Genomic DNA, 15,447 nt, shown 5'->3' with positions numbered 1-15,447 from the left:
TCTTCTAGATAATGATGATCCCTAGGGGAAAATGCCTCTTAGATGATATATGAATTTTTGTGGAAGGTAGAACATGATTAAAAGTTTCATAAATGTTTTCCACATATCTTGAGACCATTTTCCATAGCAACTTACCACTAGATTTGATCATCTAGAACAGCTGGACATGATGTGATCAAAGTGTTTTGGGTCTTGGGTTTTTCATAGAGGACCTACAGTGATTGAAACAATTTCTGTTCTAAAATGGCTTCTTGAATTTCCCCTCACTAATTGTCACATCTATTAATGGCCAGTTCATCTTTCTCTGATTATCTTCAAAGCTGTAAGTGATACAAAACATGCTTCTATTTTAATAACAAGGTAAAAAAATGGGAAATAGGGAGGATGGCCATGTGACCTCTCCCTACAGAGTTAAGAATCTCTAGATGACATCGCTTTAACAACACTGTCATTTATCTTTCATGGTGCATTAATATTTTGATCAAAACCTGCCACATCTCAGAGATTTAGTATTCATAATTCTGTAGGATAATAAAGTTAATGAAAGTGGGACCATCCAGACTGAAAACTGAATAGATAGCAGGAATTTGACTTAATGATGGGATTAGATGTGACTTTTATTTAGGGATCAAGTTTCATTATAGTTTCATGAACCGACTGATAAATATATCTTACATGAATAAGGTCATAATAATTTTCTGTTTTTCTACATCTTCAATTGTTCTCTGAGAAATGTATAGTTGATATGAAAAATAAAAGTATTGGAAAACAGGAAATGGCCATTTCCATTTCCTTTCTCTCCCATCTCTTCTTATAAGTTTCTTCTGATCTATGAACTACAATGTAAAAACTTTTGCCAGAATATTTACCATTTTGAAGTACCTAATTTGGGAAGAGCTAAATCAGGTGGGAAGAAAAACTTTTATTCTCATAATGAAACAAGAACTGTGATAATAGTAGTCAAAGTGAAAGAGAAGACTTTGAATAAGGGCATACTTTTCTTAAAGTTCTTAGATTCAGCAGATCTTAAAAGGCAGCAGGACAACATATACTCAACATCTAAGGAATCCCGCAGACTAAACCTCTGTAGAACTATTAATAAAGATATCTCTGTAGGTAAAATATATAGAAGATTAAAAGGATCAATGGATAAAGGGAAATGTTTCTTTTTTTACTGTATGTAATTTCCATATCCAGCAGGCTTAGATATAAGGCAGACATTATGCCAATATTATCGTTGACAGTACAGTGCTGTTTTAGGCATAATTTTATTTTTAAAGCTTAAGTGGTAGATGTTTACTATTAAAATACTGAAGGCACATTTATGTAAAGAATTTATGTCATTATGGAAAGAATTTATGCCATTAAAAAACCTTCTTGAATTGTACCTAACTGCATATGTCTTATATTACTCAGCAACCAAGACCACCTGTTTCAGTCCTCAAACTAAGTCTACAGATCATGTAATAAAGGCTACTAGACTGAAGCTGAATCCAAACAAGACAGAAATTATGTTGTTGAAGAATCATTGAGGTTTCTTTCAGTGGGCTCTCATCTTGGGTGCTCTGTCAAAGGAAGTTGAGAATCTGCATGTACTTGTAGGATCTTCTTGGTTTTGCTACTGGAAAACTGAATAGTCTATCAATCTAGGGTGCTGTAATTGACCTTTACAGTTCTTATCATCCTGGCATCTACAACTTCTGAAAGTGTCTCTTCCCAAATGGGTAATGCTGCATGTCAAAATTTCCTGGCAGAACTGTATTTAAATTATGAATTATTTTTGCATTTCTGATTCCAGTTATTTCAGTCTGGGGAAAAACACCCTCAGTATTGCCCACACACCCCAGAATGAAGATGTGAGAAACAAAAGGATGAATTAAATTAGGTTTATTAAAACTGATCTGCAGCAAAAATAAAAATAAATAAATGTCTTAATACCCCAACTTTTCTTGGAAGCTAAGCACGGTCTGCTCTGGCTAGTATTTGGACGGGAGACCTCCAAGGAACACCAGGGTTATAACACAGAGGCAGGCAATGGCAAACCACCTCTGAACATCTCTTGCCTTGAAAACACTACAGGGTCACCATAAGTCAGCTGTGACTTGACAGCACACGCACACAAACACACATACAGACTGCTTGAGTAAGGGCCCACTCCACATGCCCCAGCACCATACAGCTGATATATGACTGGCTTCAATGACCTCCCTTCATCAATAGATCTTAGTGTTTACCAAGTTTTCTTGCCTACCTCATATTAACCCACACCTTCCTGTCAACCTAGCTAGATACTCACCAGTCCCAAGACAGAACTATTTAAGCCAGGAGTGTCAAACTCATTTGTTATGAGGGCCGGATCTGACATAAATGAGACCTTGTTGGGCCAGGCCATGTGTGTCATAAAATATAATGCCAGGTAGCGGAGATATAAACTTCATAAAGGACACAAACACAAAGGTTTTTTTTTAACTTTAAATAAAAACATGCTTAAAACATTAGCACTCTTGCAATATTTTGTTTATTTAACATTGTCTGATAACTGACACCTCTTGCTCTGAATCAAAATGTCTGTGCTGTTGCAATCTTGAGTATGCTGTCCAGGTGTGTATCTGTAAGCTGCAAACCTACGATGATGCAGCAGCAGCAGAACTGGAAGAAGAAGCAGAAGACAGCCAGTTCCACTCTGGGCTGGATAGAAGCCCTCTGGGGACCTGATCTGGCCCCTGGGCTACATGTTTGACACCCCTGAATTTTAAGCTATATATATTTTTACCAAGACTAACATTATGAAGCAGGCAAAGGGGGGGTGGGCCAATTTGATAGCCCCCCCCAAAAAACATCCTGTTCAGCCCAGCTAATCCCATGCTCAGCTAAACCCTGGCTGGTGGCAGGGTGGCTCATGTAAGAATGCTCAAATCCTTCACCTGATTTGGCAGAATTAGTGCTAAATGGCCTAATTTCCTGTCATGCCTCTAATCCCTTGTAAGAAGGTTGCAGGCACCACCACCATTTAGGGGCTGGAAATGGAATTTTATCTTTATTATGCAAATCAAACTAGAGTTTTTTATATAGGTGGCCTTTCCCATTCCTTTTATTTTTCATAAAAGATAATGCAATGGATCAATTTGCCCTGGCCCCATTAAATTCACAAAACCATTGGTTTGGCTGAAAAAAGGTCATCCAATCAGGCGAGAGTGAAAGGTTGCTTTTATTCAGCTGCACCTTCTTACTAGCAGACATTTTGCTGCAGTTAAGACAGAGGAAGCATGTCCATTCAGAGCCTTCTGTGGCTATAGCATTTATACAAGTACTATACCACAAGTTTTGTGTGTGAGATTTGGGGGGTGGATCCTGTGGAGGGCAGTATTGGTGGGTGGGGGGGAAGGACTCAGCAGGGGATAATGCCATAGGGTCTACCCTCCAAAGCAGCCATTTTCTCCAGGGAAACTATCTCTGTCATCTGGAGATCAATTGTAACAGCAGGAGATCTTCAGGTACTACCTGGAGAGTAGCAACCCTAGGGGAAAGTCAGCCACACAGCAGGGGGTTGAAGAGAATGGTTTGATGGTCGCTGGCCCACCTCATTAGCCAGCCAACCATGGTGGAGCCAAAAAGGAGAGAGAGCCATTTTAAGTTTATTCTGACAGGAATGTGGTGAACCTGGTAGTAGGTGTGGGAGGAGGTTATGCTGAAAGTCCTTTGTTTTTGTAATGTATTCAGCCTGACATGCCCGGACTTGCCCGGGCTGGCCAGGCACAATTCCTATGTTAGCTTCAGTCGAAAGACAAAGGATCCGGAGGATCCTAGCCGGCCCTATCAAAAGGGCTAGCTTCCCAGCCGGGAGACCAATGGTCACCCGGTTACTGTAAATAGCCTATCGGGAGTAGGGGGTGTGTTTAGGTATGCTTGGTGGCGGGTTTTCGGAACGTATATAAACCGGCCTGCGAGCCAGTCAGTTGTCTTTGTCCTGAACTAAATAAAGGTATGCTTAGCTGAAATCACTCTCCGTCTGCATACTTTTCACCTTCGTTCTTATGTCATTCTTCTTTTTCATCTTCTGTTTAATCTCTAAAAAAGAAGGAAACTTTAACTGTTTTTCCCCACTTTCTTTCTTGTCCGCCTGCCCCCTTCTTTGTTCACTCTCCGTCTGCATACTTTTCACCTTCGTTCTTATGTCATTCTTCTTTTTCATCTTCTGTTTAATCTCTAAAAAAGAAGGAAACTTTAACTGTTTTTCCCCACTTTCTTTCTTGTCCGCCTGCCCCCTTCTTTGTGTGGGTGGGGTGGCGTTTGTGTGGGAAAGACAACGTTTTTTAAGACGTGTCGTCGTTGCCCAGCTAAAATCCCACTTAACGACGGTCACGATCTTTGTCTACTGTGTTTGGGCGAAGTAAAGAGCAGAGAGAGAAGAGAAGAGATTGGATTTATACCCTGCCCTTCACTTGGAGTCTCCGAGCGGCTTCCCATCTCCTTCCCCTTCCCCTCCCCTCCCCACAACAGACACCCTGTGAGGTAGGTGGGACTGAGAGAGCTCTTTCGCGGACTGCTCGTGAGAGACCAGCTCTGAGAGAACTTGTGACTGACCCAAGGTCACCCAGCAGCTGCATGTGGAGGAGTGGGGAATCAAACCCGGTTCTCCCGGATTAGAGTCCACACCCCTAACCACTACACCAAACGGGACAGGTTTCTAGCAACATCACTCACTGAGAAAGAAAGAGTTGTGGAGCTTCCACGAAGAAGCAGGATATTGTCCTAAGAACAGCAATCGGGAGATAGAAAGAAAGGGAGAAAGTTGTAAGTCCTCACTGCGGAGAAAAGTGGGGTGTACATGAAGTAAATAAATAAATATACCTTGCGTAAGGCAGACGACCTGGGTTAGATGCCCCTTTTGCCTGCCCTCAAGTTGCCCAGCAGCAAAGCTAGCAGCTGACACACACACCCCCCGCGCGCAATTCTTTCTCACCATTTCATTTTACAGGAAACTGCAACCTCGTGTTACATTTTGGAGCGCCCTGTATTGTCATCCTCTTAGTCGTTCTATCCCTGATCCTTCACTTCAGGAAACATCTTGCCAGAGGTAAAGCGTTCGTAAAACCTTTGCACGGTAACAGCTGCCATTATTTGAGTGCAACTGATTTTTTTATTGATTTATTTATTTGCTTTCCCTTTCACAGGGAAAGTGGAACAACCAGCCAGTCAAGTATGCATGAGGGAGATCCCTCAGGTAACTGGCATCCGACATCTCTAAAAGCTTGAACATTGCTAACTTTGCTGAAGGGAAGAGACCAATTCAAACGCTCTGTGCTATCCAGTGTTTGGAAGCCATATCTGTTAGATTCTCTGGTGTGGTAAGCCGGGAATCTCAAAGTAGTAGGGCTAAAAACACAACAGAACCTTTCTTTGTTCTGAGTGTGTACTATCAAAGTTACAAAGTTGCACAGAGCCTCTTGTAAGTTTCAAAGTAATAAGAAACCTTTATTCTGGAACTACATTCTAGATAGTAAAGATGAGAGACAGATATAGGACCTATCTAATCTATCGTAGGTATAGGATTCTCAAGTTTCCTATTCAAGGAAGTGATTATGAGGATATTTTTAAGGAGGTTTTCATTTGATTTACAGGCGAGGGATTTTTTATTTAAAAATGCATCTCTTATAAACTGGCTTTTAACCAGGGCTATTTTTGGGCAGGAACGCACAGGAACGGAGTTCTGGCTGGCTCCTGAGTTGGCCACGCCCAGCAGGAACTCATTAGCATAATAGACCACACCCAACAGCAGAAACTCATTAGGATTGGCTACATTAGGGGTGTGTGGCCTAACATGCAAAGAAGTTCCTGCTACAAAAAAAAGCTCTGGGTTTTGACAACAAACAAGGTAAACAGAATAACAAGCAAAAGGTTGGTGTGGCTGGATGACCACACTTCTGGTAACATATGGGTGTGGCCTAATATGCTAATGAGTGGTGCTGTCAGGGCTGTGGCCCAATATGCTAATGAGTTCCTGCTGTTGGGTGTGGCCTATTATGCTAATGAGTTCCTGCTGGGCTTTTTCTACAAAAAAAGCCCTGCTTTTAACCTTTCTGTTTGGGTTGCAGGTGGATTATGCAGAGCTGCCTTGCAACAGACAAAATGTGGTTGAAACAGACTGGCACTAGTAAAAGTTGTTGACATCGTTCTCTGAAGAAGAGAAAGGAGAAACAGAATGAAAACTCCAGCGTTTACAGTCATTTAACTTGTTAGATGTAGAGGCTCGTATTAAACACCGGCTTGTTTTCTGTATTAGTATCATGCCTGATAGATCAAGATGGGTAGCTGTGTTAGCCTGTCTGTAGTAGAAGAAAAGATTAAGAGTCCAGTAGCACCTAAAAGGCTGACAAAATTTGTGGCCGGGCAGGAGCTTCCGTGGTACCCGAAGAAGTGAGCCGTGACTCACGAAAGCTCATACCCTACCACATATTTTGTTAGTCCTTAAGGTGCTATTGGACTCTTCCGGTTTTCTAATACCATTCCTGTCATTTTCAAATGTATTTCCACATTGGAGCTGTGGCTCTGTGGAAGGATCTCTCCTTGGTCCACAGAAAGTCCCAGGTTCAATCCCCGGCATCTCCAGTTAAGAAGGACCAAGCGGGAGGTGATGTGAAACACCTCTGTCTGGGACGCTGGAGAGCAGCTGCCAATCTGAGTAGACAATATTGTCCTTGGTGGATCGATGGTCTTGATTCAGTATAAGGCAGCTTCACGTGTGTCGTATCTGAAAGCCCTGTCTCTGGTTGCCACCTGAGGGTACACAGAAATCACGGCTTGTGGGGCAGATTTTAACTGGTGGGCCGGATAGTATGGGAGGATGCAGTCCTTCAAGAACCCTGGCCCCAAGCCATGTAGGACTCGAAATGTAAGAATTTTGAATGGTGCCCAGAAACGACTGAGCAGCCAGTGCAGATATTTCAGCACTGGGGTGATATGATGCCCGTATCCTGCCCCCGACAGTAGCCTGGTGGTAGCATTTTGGACCAACTGAAGTTTCCAGACCATTTTGTTATTCTTTTGTCTTGTTTGCCATTGTTGGCATTATCTGTTGAGCCACTGGCTACTGCAATTCAACAAGATATGGATGTGCAAGGTACACCAACGAGTTCTGTAAATTTTGAAGTCTCTCTCTGTGTGCAAATGATGCCCTGCTGCTATTGAATCATTTGAAACATTCCGTTCAAACGTTGTGTTTGTTGGATAGATATAGTGAATTTTCTGGCTATAAAATTAACCTGCATAAGTCTGAAATGTCGATACTGAATGTATGTTAACCTGCTAGGAATTATCTTTGCAGGACATGTCCTGATTCTTGGACCTATTTTGTACCAGGGGGATGTGGATTGCAGAAGGCTGAGTACAAATACCAAATGTAAGCCATAGGGTTAGTGTAGCCAGCTGTCTGCCGGCAACCCCATGGGGTGTTTGAGGGCAGAGTGTGGTGATACCACGACACCAGGGGTACCAGGGGCTACATCAGAGACTGTTGGAACAGATGCATAAAGATCTGAGATTTGGTATAATTTGTGCAATTCTTGGTTTGCTCTTAATTATTCCTTTGAAGATGAAACCTGTGGCAAAAAAAAAATATTCAGAAGTTTATATGGTCAGAAAAAAACTCGTAGAGCTTCTGGCATTTTTGTCTTAGCTCAGGAAGGATGGCTCCTGAGCAAACTAATTTATGCAGTAGCCAAATTGTTTGCTCACAACTTTTCTGCCAGCAGCTCACAAAGTAGATTTTTTGCTCACAAGACTATCACATAACTTGGGGTGTACCAACAGAGGCATAACATCCAAATCGCAAGATGTCACAGTCCCGCTGCACACTGCATTGGTCAGGCCACGCCTGGAGTACTGTGTGCAGTTCTGGAGGCCTCCCTTCCAAAAGGATGTAGACAGAATGAGCGGCTGCAGAAGAGAGAGACAAGATGATCAGGGGCCTGGAGAACAAACCCTGTGAAGAAAGGCTGAGGGATGTGGGAACATTCCAGCTCTTGTGATTCGATATGGGTAGGGTTGCCAAGTCTATCTTCGCTGGGAGCGGGGGCCTCCCGGCTGGTGCCTTATGCATGCGCAGCGCGTGAAGTGCGCGTGTGCCGCACGCACGTCACCCGGAAGTGACGGGAGGATGCCAGGCATGCTGGGGGCGTGGCCACGGCCATACAAGGAAAACCATAGTTTTCCCTTGTATGGCTGTGGTCCTGCCCCCAGCGTGCCCGGCATGCCCGCGTCACTTCCGGGTGACGCGCACATCGGGGTGGAGTTCCCCCCAGGGCCCGATCCGGCGGCGGCGGGGAACGGGCCTCTGGGGCGGGGTTTTCCCCGCCCCCACGGGGGGACTTGGGATCCCTAGATATGGGACAGATGTGGAGTGGTGGTTTGTGGAAAGGAAAAATAATCAGGCTATAGAAAGACAGAAGAGAAGAGATTGGATTTATACCCCGCCCTTCACTACCCAAAGGTGTCTCAGAGCGGCTTACAAACTCCTTCCCTTCCCCTCCCCACAACAGACACCCTGTGAAGTAGGTGGGGCTGAGAGAGGTCTGACAGAAACTGCTCTTTTTCAAGAACACCTCTGACAGAACTATGGCTTGCCCAAGGTCATCCAGCCAGGTGCAAGTGGAGGAGGGGGAATCAAACCTAGTTCTTCCAGATTAGAGTCCGCACACTTAACACTTAACTACTACACCAAACTGGCTCTCTTAGGCCATTCACTGAAGGATCTTTTATAGTTTCAAGAAAGGTCTAAAATACGTTTCAGCTAAGTGTGATGTCTGGAAACAGCTTGTGTCTAGGCTGACCCACCTTAGTCTGAAAGATTTGTTTCCCTGCCTCCAATCCAAGACCTTGGAGTAAGCCTCTCTGTGATAACATAACCAGGCTTAACCTGAGTTTAGTCTGGCAAACTCACAGAAACGCGCCATAAAGCAAAATAAACAGAACTCTCCTCCTGCCGCCACTACCACCACCGCGTAACTGCGGAGCAGTACCACCGGGTTGGGCCGATGGAGCAACTGGAACATCGTGGCCCATGGCGTCCCCCTCCTGACCTCCTCCTGATATGCAATGGGGAGTGTGTAATTTTAGTCTTCCTGTATCCTGTTAGCTGTGAATTTTTTAGCTATTTTAATTTGTTTTATCTTTATTGCACTTTGTGCCTTGTAAACCGTCCTGAGCCTGCGTGCGGGGAGGGCGGGGTATAAATGAAATGAAATAAATAAATAATAAAAATAAATAATAGAAGATGGCTCTCTCTCTCAACAGTATGAATTGGTTTTAAAGCCAGGATTATCACATTGGCCTTCCTTATTTTATAAACGTGGTGATGTAGCTATGTTGTAGGGTTGCCAAGTGTAATGCTGGCTGGGAGCAGGGGACTCCCGGCTGGCATCCTGTGCGCGGGCGTGAAGCGCGTGCGTGCCGCATGCACGTCACGCGGAAGTGACGTGGGCACGCCGGGCACGCTGGGGGTGGGGCCACGGCCATACAAGGGAAAACCATAGTTTTCCCTTGTATGGCCATGGCCCCGCCCCCGGTGTGCCCATGTCACTTCCTGGTGACACGCATATCGGGGGCGGGGTTCCCCCCGGGGTCCGATTCCGCCGCAGCGGAAATCGGGCCTCCATGGGTCTCCCCCTCCCCCCGCCCCCACTTGGCAGCCCTACTATGTTGGGTGATATCACTGCTTGGAGAGACTCTGTATTAATGACCTTAAAGAATTTTTTTAAGGATAGAAATTCTTTTTGTTGCTAGAAAGAGATAATAACCCAAACGATAGGTGGTATACACGCCTTCATTTCCCAATACCTTCAGACAAGACATATATTGAGAAGTACTCTGCCTTTCACCATATTGATTATATAAAATCTATACTAATGTCCCCGATAAATGTTGGAGATATCAGGGAAAGAAAGCCGACTCTATTAATCTCTTCTGGAATTGTACATGAATTCGAACGTTTTGGCATATACAGCTATAGGATTATCTCAGACATGATGGAGTATCTATTGTCTTGTCCGCACAATGATATTATCGGGATAGTTTAAAGGGATCAGAGTCCGAATCTGATTTAGAAAGACTGTTTAATCTGCTTGATGTAGCTGAACTTTGTCTAGTAGCAAATCGAAAAAGCCTAAGTCATCCTCTCTAATGGCATGGTACCTGAAAATTTTGGAAAATGACGTTAATGACTAAATGAATCTATTGTGTAAGCTCTAGAGAGGTATTCAGTCTCAGGAAGACAGCAACCGCCACATGGGCATTGTGATGGATGGGCAAAGGTCCTGCCCCCTTTCCCTTTCTACACACAACCAATCCCCTTTATGCCTGGTTGGAGTGTGTGAAGAGCAGCGGGTAACAGCCAATCAGAGCCCATGGAACTCTAAAAAAAATCCGTTAAACTGCCGTTAGCAGCTCGGACAGAGATTAGCTGCCGGAGGGGCAGGTTGAGGGAAGTTGAGGTCTCAGGCTCTGCCTTTTTTAGGAGGCAGGCTAATGAATGGGGTTGGTGGGAGAAGCTCGCCCACAAAATGCAGTCTTTCCAATAGGGTGGCCAGCTCTGGGTTGGGAAATACCTGGAGATTTGGGGGGCGGAGCCTGGGGAGGGCGGGGTTTGGGGAGGGGAGGGACCTCAACCCAGCATAATGCCATAGAAGTCACCCTCCGAAGCCACCATTTTTTTCCAGAGAAACTGATCCCTATTGTCTAGATATCAGTTGTTATATATATATCTGTTGAGATAGTAGGAGATCTCCAGGCCCCACCTGGAGGCTGGCAACCCTACTTTCCAAGTTTGGGGAGGGGGAGGGATAGGGGTAGGCTAGGTGCCTGTCAAAAGGTCATGGGGAGTCCTATCTGGGGAACCACTTAAAGGTTACCATAGAAGTCGATAAGCTAAGCTGATAGTTGCTCTCTGCCTCTAAATTTGTCAGGTTTAACTGTTAACGTTTTCCCTCCTGACCGAGCCCAGCATAAGCTGCGGATACGATTGCCGACAGCTGCGAGGCTCCTTGAAAAATAGCCTTTTATGCCCTGCCAAAGGAGAAAAATCAGCTCTGTTAATTGTGCCAGCCTCTTAACTTGTGTCTGGTTATAAGGAAGACAAGGAATTTTCCAGAGATGTAACCAAGACAGTATGGGAGCGTAAAACAGCTCTGACAATTGTGGGCCCCGGTCACACGGGCTGGAAGATGCGGGGGGGGGGAAGCGTGGCTGTTTGCTCCAGAACAAAGTAATGCGTGGTAGCTCGATCAGACGTCCTGTTGAGGTCCCGTGGTTAGGCGTTAGGTACCGATCAGATGGCTAGTCTGCAGCGCGGCAAAGAAGCAGCACGGCGCGTTCACACCGGCAATTGCGCCGCGCCACTTCTGTGGCATACGGGATTTTTTGTTTGTCTCACCAAAGTTTGCGCATGTGCATGATCGTTTGTGCGCATCCTGTGAGGACTTAAAAAAAAAAGATCCAGTTTGCAAGGGGACATGGGCGGGCGCCGGATGCCACGGGATTCCAGCGGAAACGCGATCAGACGCCTGCCCTTGCCCTGCGTTTTCCAGAAACCAGTACATCATAAGTACTAGTTTTTTACTCCGCATCTTTGGCGGGAAGCCACAGGTTAGCCACGGGAGCACTACGCTTCCCAGATGTTGCGGTGTGATCGCGCCCAGAAAATCAGCCTATCATCCGTATAGCGTGGCAAATGCTCCGTGTGAATGGGGCCTTAAGAATGCATTCTTGGGAGCAAACCCCATTGAATAGACCTGAGTAGGATTTTGAGTAGATCTCCTGAAGATTCCTCTGGTAACCTATGGATTCCTACACCTGTGGAATCATTAAAGGATAGGGTTGCCAAGTGGGACTTACCTTGGCGGTGGGGGACTCCCGGGTGGATCCCAGCGTGTCTGAAGCGCGCACGTGCTGCACGTACGTCACCAGGAAGTGACGTTATGACGCCGGGCATGCTGGGGGCGGGGCCACGACCATAAAAGGGAAAACCATAGAGTTTTCCCTTGTATGGCCGTGGCCCCGCCCCCAGCGTGCCTGGTGTCATAATGTCACTTCCGGGTGACGCGGACGTCGGGGAGGAGTTCCCCCCCGGGCCCGATCCGGCGCCGCTGGGGAATGGGTCTCTGGGGCAGGGGTTTCCCCACCCCCTGGGGGGACTTGGGATCCCTATTAAAGGAACTCTTGGAGTTGTCCTCATGTACACCAGTTTTTCTCCCTTTAACAACCATTGGTTTTAGTCCGTGTTAGATACGAGACTCAAGGCAGCAGGTGAACAGTGATAACAACTTTATTGAACACGAAGTCAGAAGAACCAGAACGAGACAAATCAATGGAGCAACAGGCTCCTTTTTAAACTGTCCAGGCTTGGCAAGCCACGCCCACAAGTCAGATAAGGTCCAATCAAATACTCTACATAAAGGCCAATTACTTTGCTTCCCTCCAGAACTTCCTTTGTTCTGATAGGTCTATTTACAATACCTTGTCAGATTCAAGCTCCATACATTCATTCCATTATAATACATTACATTACATACACAACAGTCCGTCAGAAAAGGGGATAGCGCCAACAACCGGAGACCAACTTGGTACCACACTCTGCTATTTACACAAGACTCGAATCCCCATCCTTCACAGCCATGAACTATATCTAAAAGTTAATGTCACTGAACAGTGAGAAATCTGTAATGGGTAAGGATACTGGTGTCTCTTCTCACTCCCACCCCCACCCCGTGGAGAACAGAATCTCTCAGAACTGGAAACAGCAGGGATGTGAGAGACAAAATATGCTTGATGTGGATGAAAAGCCTGTACAAAAAGAACCAGCAGGCCATGAAGAGACTCCAGGCAGAGCCTCCCTGCCCATAGTTAATTGCAGGGCTTTTTTCCCCTGGGGGAATGCTCCAGAATGGAGTTCCGGAACCTCTTTGACAAAATTCTTTTAAAAAATATGTTGTCGAAGGTTTTCAGGGCCGGAGTTCATTAGTTGCTGTGGATTTTCCGGGTTCCGTGGCCCGTGGTCTTGGCATTGTAGAACCTGACGTTTCACCAGTAACTGTGACTGGCATCCTCAGAGGTATAACACAAGAAAGACCTTGACGCAGAGAGTACTCCATCTGTCTGTGTTATACCTCTGAGGATGCCAGTCACAGCTACTGGCGAAACGTCAGGTTCTACAATGCCAAGACCACGGCCACACAACCCGGAAAATCTACAACAGCTAATAAATTCTTTTTTAAATGTTTAAAAGTTCATGAGTTTTCAGTATGCAGACTGAAAACTTCATTTCCCTTTTGGGAGTTCTGGCACTATTTTTAAAAAAAAAGGGGGGGGGGAAGCCCTGGTTAATTGCGATTGTGGTTGCCATAGTGATGGTGACATGTCCTCCTTTGTGAGATCGCCCCCTGCTGGCTGTGGTCCATTGTAGCCAAGCAGGCGATGGATGTGTATTGCTTTTGAGTACTGGACCATCAGTGGGTTTCAGATTGTTTGGTTATATTTTAATAGTTAAAGTTTGTTTGCATTTTCTTAAAATTTCGTAGCAAGGTATGGGTTTGTGTTTTCTTACCATTTCATAGGTTCACACAGAGGGGTTTTTTTTAGTGGTTTTGGCGTTTCATAGTTTTGTTCGGGGGTTTTCCAGTTATAGATTTAGTTTGAATTTTCTTAGTATTAGATACTAGAGATCAATGTTCCCTCTAAGCTGTGGAGTCTTGTGAGCAAATATTCTACTTTGTGAGCTACCGGCATTAAAGTTGTGAGCCAGCAATTTGGCTGCTGCATAAATGAGTTTGCTCTGGAGCCATCCTTCCTGAGCTAAGACAAAAATGTATGAGCCAGAGGCTAAAAAACTGTGAGCTAGCTCACGCTAACTCGGCTTAGAGGGAACACTGCTAGAGATAGATGTTAGTTATTTTTTTACAGTTTGAAAGTTAGAGGTAGGTGTTTTTTTTTACATAATAAGGAACACAAAGCGACTGAATGGCAGCACAAGAGGTAAGTGGAGTTTCTGCATTTTGTTTCTATCACTGTATAGCTCCTCCCTCTGTCCCAGCCTGCCTGAGCCAGGGAAAGGTGATCTGAAAACTTAGAAGAGATTGGATTTATACCCTGCCCTTCACTACCGAAGTGCGTCTCAGAGCGGCTTACAAACTCCTTTCCCTTTCCCTCCCCACAACAGACACCCTGTGAGGCAGGAGGGGCTGAGAGAGCTCTTTTGAGGACTGCTCTTGAGAGAACAGCTCTGACACCCTTTAAAAAAAAACTAAGAAGAAGAAGAGGAGGAGGAGATTGGATTTATACCCTGCCCTTCACTACCGAAGTGCGTCTCAGAGCGGCTTACAAACTCCTTTCCCTTTCCCTCCCCACAACAGACACCCTGTGGGGCAGGTGGGGCTGAGAGAGCTCTTTTGAGAACTGCTCTTGAGGGAAAGCTCTGAGAGAACTTGTGACTGACCCAAGGTGCAAGTGGAGAAGTGGGGAATCAAAACCCAGCAGGTGCAAGTGGAGAAGTGGGGAATCAAAACCCAGTTCTCCCAGATTAGAGTCCGCACTCCTAACCACTACACCAAACTGGCTCTCAGGTTTGGGAATGGATCTGTTTCCTTATCCTTTGGGAGGGAGTATCCAAATTTTCTGCCCAATCTTGTGCAATGAAAGGGATCTCTCCTTCCCTGTCATACTTCCTCCTCTCTAGAAGGAGTCCCCAAATCTCTTTATTTACTATATTTATATCCTCAATTCTTCAGCTATAGCAGTGACTCACAAAAGCTCCCACCCTGCCACAAATGTCATTGGTCTTTAAGGTGCTACTGGGCTCTGGCTCTTTTCTACTGAAGGTGATATCTGACTGTCCCCATTATTCTATGCAACAATACTTTGGAACCCCAGTGAGTCTCAACATTCCATTAGTATGTAGGAAGATACACAAAATCAGGTTGATAGGCAAGAAAGCCTGCCCCTAGTCAGCGTGGGAAAAGCCTCACCTGCACTGAGACTAGAAACTGGGGTTCCCATTTCTGCCCCTGACCCTGTGTGTAGGGCTCCCATATGCCCTCTTATGGTGGGAGACCAGCCAATTGCAAGCCTTCCCCGACAAGGTTCAGCTGATCTAGGGATGCCAGGTCCCCTCATCGTTGCAGCAGTGGGATTTGGGCATTCTAGGGGTGAGGGGGATGTCACATGTGATGTCCCTGATGCAATGATGTCACCCACAAGTGACATCATCATAGGGATCCCAAGTCCCCCCGGGGGCAGGGAAACCCCCGCCCCAGAGGCCCGTTCCCCGGCGGCGCCAGATCGGGGAACTCCTCCCCGACGTGCGTGTCACCAGGAAGTGACGTGGGCACGCTGGGGGCGGGGCCACGGCCATACAAGGGAAAACTCTATGGTTTTCCCTTGTATGGTCGTGGCCCCACCCCC

General features: G+C 45.7%; 1 protein-coding gene across 1 annotated transcript in view; it reads left to right on the top strand.

The window, feature by feature from the left end:
* FDPS (farnesyl diphosphate synthase) overlaps positions 1-15,447 on the top strand; it is a 48,095-nt gene that overhangs the window by 491 nt on the left and 32,157 nt on the right. The gene's annotated exons all lie outside the window — the stretch shown is intronic.

The sequence above is a fragment of the Gekko japonicus genome, unplaced genomic scaffold (genome assembly GCF_001447785.1).
Source record: "Gekko japonicus isolate JY-2015 unplaced genomic scaffold, Gekko_japonicus_V1.1 scaffold1009, whole genome shotgun sequence".
NCBI lineage: Eukaryota > Metazoa > Chordata > Lepidosauria > Squamata > Gekkonidae > Gekko > Gekko japonicus.
The sequence above is the reverse complement of the archived record's forward strand: the minus strand, read 5'-3'. Positions and strand labels throughout refer to the sequence as shown.